This window comes from Hyla sarda, chromosome 5 (genome assembly GCF_029499605.1).
Source record: "Hyla sarda isolate aHylSar1 chromosome 5, aHylSar1.hap1, whole genome shotgun sequence".
Taxonomy (NCBI): Eukaryota; Metazoa; Chordata; class Amphibia; order Anura; family Hylidae; genus Hyla; species Hyla sarda.
Genome location: NC_079193.1, coordinates 168,055,491 through 168,061,490, shown reverse-complemented (window position 1 = coordinate 168,061,490; position 6,000 = coordinate 168,055,491). Strand labels below are relative to the sequence as shown.

The following is a 6,000-nucleotide window of genomic DNA, read 5'->3' as shown; positions in this document are numbered from 1 at the left end:
GTGACAGGTGAATTCACTAATTATAGGCGCACTGGCCCTTTAAATTTCAAAGCTCCGGTAAGCGCACCCTAAGGGATGGGGACGTGCGCGCCGGGGCTGAGAGGAAGCAGCTGCAGGAGTGGAGTGAGGTAAGAGACAGGCCGGGGACACGGAGACGCTGCGCTCGTGGCCGGTGTCTGTGGCCGGAGCGCAGTATGTAACACTGTAAAGGACATTTGCACAATGCCCCAGGAACTGTCTTTGCTACTATTGTTGCGAGGCCCCCAGTGGTCACTTCATCTCATCTGCCCTCCAGGACTATACGCCAAGGACGGCTTCTTATAAGAGGGAGAGTTTGTGGTAGCCCAGTACAGGAGTTGTCCTCCTGTACATCTGTCCATCCTGTTTGGCGGATTTCCTTTTAGTGTTCCCCTTGGTCCACATCCCTCCTACAGACTCTAAAGTGTTCATAATGTCTTATGTTATATGCAGGTTACTCTTTTGAGGTATTTGTGCCTTTAAATATTGTTGTTAAGCCTTCTGTTACCAAGGAAGGTGCAAGTAAACAGATGACTTTTATGTTGACCAATGGGATATCTCCAAATTGCACCCATATATAGCTGGGTGGAGCTAGCCTAGCCAGTTCTGAATGCAGTTGCAGTCAAGAGAAGAACTGAGAGTTGTCTGGTGTTCCTGAGGGAGACCAAGGCCTGAACATGCAGCCATGCATCCACCACCAGTAACCCCTGCAGGTGAAAGTCAAAGCCTGGTAAGCACAAATACAGGGGAGAAATTTAGTCAAGTCAATCAAGTGATAATTACTCAAGTAAGCGTGGGTTGCATCATTCAGTCTAAGCCTACTACAAGTCCCAGCGAGCCAACAAGCTCACTAAAGTTCACTCTGCATCTCCTTGGACCTAAACTGAGCTGTAAAGACTTTAACATCTGTCTGCCTCAGTAAAGTACCGTTGTACCGTAACCTTGAATTGAAATGATTATTTGCCCCGCGCCTGACCCAGTAACCAGCGGCCACACCTCGGATGGTGTACAGGATAACCACTCCTTGGCATCACAAACAATAAGGGTTAATATCATCTGCCCTAAGGGTTAATAACATCTGCTCTTCCAACACCCTCAACACGTGTGTAGGGGGTAGAAATTTAGGAGATTTACCACAAAACTCAATTTTTTTTAACCAGAATACAAGATATGATTGTGCTATGGATTCTTCACTGCAATACCTCCAAAACCTCCAGTTTTCACATGTAACTGTTTTCTCTCCTGCCTATCCCTGTTTTTTTTTTTTTTTTTTTGTAAGGAAACCTCCTTTAAAGGAGAACTCCAGAACATAAAAATTGTCCCCCGTAGTGCCGGCAGTAAAAAAAAATAAAGATGTACATACCTTCCTCCGCTCCCCCGGGGCCTCCGGTAACCGGCTCCGGTCTCCGCCGCGATCCACTTCTTGGTTGCCGTTGGTCGGATGAATCATACTGCGCTCAGCCAATCACCAGCCGCAGCGCAGTCCGACTCAGCCGGCGATAGGCTGAGCGGCAGTGTGACGTTTTCGGCCCCAACCGCAGGTGCCGATGTAGTGAAGAATTTTGTGTCCTGAAGCGTTTTCACACTGCCGCTTAGCCTATCGCCGGCCGAGTCGGACTTCGCTGCGGCTGGTGATTGGCTGAGCGCAGTATGATTCATCCGACCACTGGCAACCAGGAAGTGGATCACGGCGGAGACCGGAGACGGTTACCGGAGGCCCTGGGGGAGCGGAGGAAGGTATGTGCATCTTTATTTTTTTACTGCCGGCAGTATGGGCGACAATTTTTATATTCCGGAGTTCTCCTTAAAGGCTCCATTTCCATTTGGCAGGTTTTATTTTGTATTTGAAAACTGCCACTTGAGTTCTAGATTCAGCACTAAGCATAAGCCCTTCCTTTTTATTTCCCATTGCTTCTAGCTTTGGCTTAAGAGCTGCAGTGGCAGTACAAGTGGAAATGCAGCCTAATACTTGCCCTGTCTAAGCATACTCTGTTGTTGAAAATGGAAAGGGCTCAATGTTTGTCAGTTAGAGCTGAAGCCCTGCTGGATATTTTGACATCTTTAGACCTGTTTAGATTATTTGGCACTTCCCTGGATCTAGTTTATATTTTATGCCAATTTGGAAACCTATAGGCTTATGATATTTATCAGTCAACCAATCCTCTTTTTACTTGATGTGAGTCCAGATACTGTGCAGGAAGGAGAGCAGGGGTCATATCACAACAGAGGATTAAGCTTGTATTATTACTGTTAGTTTGTTACAACTTCACAACAGTCCCAGTGATTTAGTACAATTAATATGCCTAAAAAACAACAGATATTTACATACATAAGCTAATGCTATCCAAAATAAACTTGTCTGACAAAGATCTAAGAGATTGGTACAGATGGTATTTAATTAATAATTTTTTCTGAAGCTCATTTATTAAATTTAATATTTACAGTGCTCTTTGAAGACAACTATTATTGTGTAGCCAGAGAGTAAAGTAATATAAGTCATTAGACATTTTTTCTAATTGCTGTCATTAGAGTGGACATAATTCTTTACAGATGACAGAGTGAGATATATCAGGCTTAAAGGGGTACTCCAATGGAAAAAATTTGGTGCCAGAAAGTTGAACAGATTTGTAAATTACTTCTATAAAAAAAAAATCTTAATCCTTCCAGTACTTATCAGCTTCTGTATACTACAGAGGAAGTTCTTTTCTTATTGAATTTCTTTTCTGTCTGACCACAGTGCTCTCTGCTGACACCTTGTCCATGTCAGGAACTGTCCAGAGCAGGTCAGGTTTGCTATGGGGACTTGCTATGCTCTGGACAGTTCCTGACTTGGACAGCGGTGTCAGCAGAGAGCACTGTGGTCAGACAGAAAAGAAATGTAAAAATAAAAGAACTTAGTCTGGTGCATACAGCAGCTGATAAGTACTGGAAGGATTAAGATTTTTATATAGAAGTAGTTTACAAGTCTGTTTAACTTCCTGGCACCAGTTGATTAAAAAAAAAAAAAAAAAAAAAAAGCTTTTCCACTGGAGTACCCCTTTAAATGGCAGACAATGAAATAACCAATGATATACAAAAGGCAATTGTGAATACAGATAAACACCAAACAATTTATATGTCTATAGTGAAAAAAGAAGAATGGCACTCACAACACAATATTGATGATTTATTTAAGCCATAACAGGAGAAATGGCTGTTATTTCACAAACAAATGTGCTTTGACAGTCCATGGTCAGATCACGGATTGAGGAAGCATGTTTGTGTGTGTGAAACAGCTGTGACCATTGATCCCATGGTGTTGAACCGCTCTGTCCTACAATTTTTTGTACTTTGATGGCTTAAATAAAGCATCAAGATTGCTTCCAGTATTTGGGTTCCATTCTGCCTCTTTTCACTAGGGACAATTAGATTTCTCCCCCTATTTTTATTAGTGCACCACTTTGCTATACCATTACCGTTGGGGGCATTCCTGTGGATTTTGCATTGCATGGTTTGTTGTGCCAGCTTTATATGTTATGCCTGTGACTTGTTATTACTGTGTTTTTGACTTAGTATTAGAATAAACAACTCATGAGGAAGGAAAGAGATTGGTCCTAGCCTATATATATATATATATATATATATATATATATATATATATATATATATATATGCTAGGACCAATCTCTTTCCTTCCCCATGAGTTGTTTATTCTAATACTAAATCAAAAACACAGTAATAACAAGTCACAGGCATAACATATAGTCATGGCCATTAATGTTGGCATCCCTGAAATTTTTCAACAAAATCAAGTATTTCTCACAGAAAAGGATTGAAGAACATGCGTTTTGCTATACGCATGTTTATTCCCTTTGTGTGTATTGGAACTAAACCAAAAAAGAGAGGAAAAAAGCAAATTGGACATAATGGCACACCAAACTACCATATTTCACTGTAGGTACTGTGTTCTTTTCTTTGTAGGCCTCATTTCGTTTTCAGTAAACAGTGGAATGATGTGCTTTACCAAAAAGCTCTATCTTGGTCTCGTCTGTCCACAAGATGTTTTCCCAGAAGGATTTTGGCTTCATTTTCAAGTTCATTTTGGCAAAATGTAGTCTTGTTTTTTATGTCTCTGTGTCAGCAGTGGGGTCCTGCTGGGTCTCCTGCCATAGCGTTTCATTTAATTTAAATGTCGACGGATAGTTTGCACTGACACTGATGCTCTCTGAGCCTGCAGGACAGGTTAAATATCTTTGGAACTTGTTTGGGGCTGCTTATCTACCATCGGGACTATCCTGCGTTGACACCTTTCATAAATTTTTCTCTTCTGTCCACACCCAGGGAGATTAGCTACAGTGCCATGGGTTGCAAACTTCTTGATAATGTTGCGCATTGTGGACAAAGGCAAATCTAGATCTCTGGAGATGGATCTGTAACCTTGAGATTGTTGATATTTTCCCACAATTTTGCTTTTCAAGTCCTCAGACAGTTCTCTTGTCCTCTTTCTGTTGTCCATGCTTAGTGTGGCACACACAGACACACAATGCAAATACGAAGCAAACTTCTCTCCTTTTCATCTGTTTTTAAGTGTGATTTTTATATAGCCCACACCTGTTAGTTGCCCCAGGAGAGTTTAAAGGAGCATCACATGCTTGAAACAATCTTATTTTTCCACAATTTTGAAAGGGTGCCAATCATTTTGTCCAGCCCATTTTTGGATTTTGGTGTGACATTATTTCCAGTTTGCTTTTTCTCCTCCCTTTTTTGGTTTGACAGTATAGGTATAAGGCAATTTCTTACATATGATAATACTATATGCAGTAACATAATAGTCATACAGTTACCAAAAAATACCACTATGCAAGGAGCAAATATTATCACCATACATTACTTCCATTCTGTTACCAAACACTATTACTGAAACCAATATTACCAATAATACGAGTATACAAGAATACCACCGCATCATAACCACTACCAATATCAGTGATTAGATTTCGACAAAGCACCGTATTGTCCGCTCTCTCACTAATGGACCTCTCGTACACACCTGTGCTGACGGACCCACTGGTCCCGCCCCGGCTTTAATCTCATTTTATTGAATTTGAAATTTCATAACATATGCAAAAAAAAACAAAGAGACAAACCAAAAAAAATGGGGGAAGCGAAGCCTAAAAGCATTCTCCGGACCAGGCCCTTCTTCGATTCTTTTGCAGTGAACAACTCGCCCCTTTTTTATGATTTTGCCCCAACCAGTCCCAAAGCTGGTCTATTCCCGTTAGGTCTACTCCAACCCTCATGCCCCTCTATATTGCTCCCACTTGAAAGAAAATACCTAACCTATTTACAAGTTTTATGACAACAATTGTCGGAACTCATGTTTCTGCAAAAGCCTCCCACCTACTCCATATCTGTTCATGAGCATCCAGCTGCCCATCTGCCATTGCCATACACTCCTCAGCTCTCCTAATAGCTACACAGTAATTACTTAATACCACTATACTGTTGCTGGATGATAAAAAAAAAACACTATACACAGACCAACATTACCAAAAACACCAGTACACAAGGGACAAATAATATTGGAACACCAGGAACACACTTTACCATCACACAATGACTGACTATTCCACTATACCGATGAATAAAGCCACTATACACAGACCATATACATATATACAATGTCCATATAGTGGTAGATATCAGCTCTACAAAGGATCTCTATACCATATAAATAATTACACTTACAATTACATCTAGTGACTTACAGGTGACATTGTCTCTGATCTGAGTCCTCCTCTTTTCTCTTCTTCTTCTTACCCAGGTAGGTAGGTATGTCCTTAGATAGGCAAAATCCATACTCACCTCCTCTCACACACAGAGCAACAAGGCCATCTTATTCCTCCTTATTCCTTGGCAGATGCCAATTATTGATGCCTGGATTCTTTGCCCTTAAACTCCCCCTTAATATTATGGCTAATGGAAACTATCCTGCTTCCTATT

At 41.1% G+C, this 6,000-nt stretch overlaps 1 protein-coding gene across 1 annotated transcript in view; it reads left to right on the top strand.

Annotated features, from left to right (window-relative positions):
- Positions 1-684: 684 nt before the first annotated feature.
- The window catches only part of LOC130273600 (collagen alpha-6(VI) chain-like), a 199,983-nt gene continuing 194,667 nt past the window's right edge, over positions 685-6,000 (top strand). Inside the window, exon 1 of the mRNA XM_056520674.1 lies at positions 685-748. The gene's annotated coding sequence lies outside the window, so the exon portion shown is untranslated. The remainder of the gene's footprint in view (positions 749-6,000) is intronic.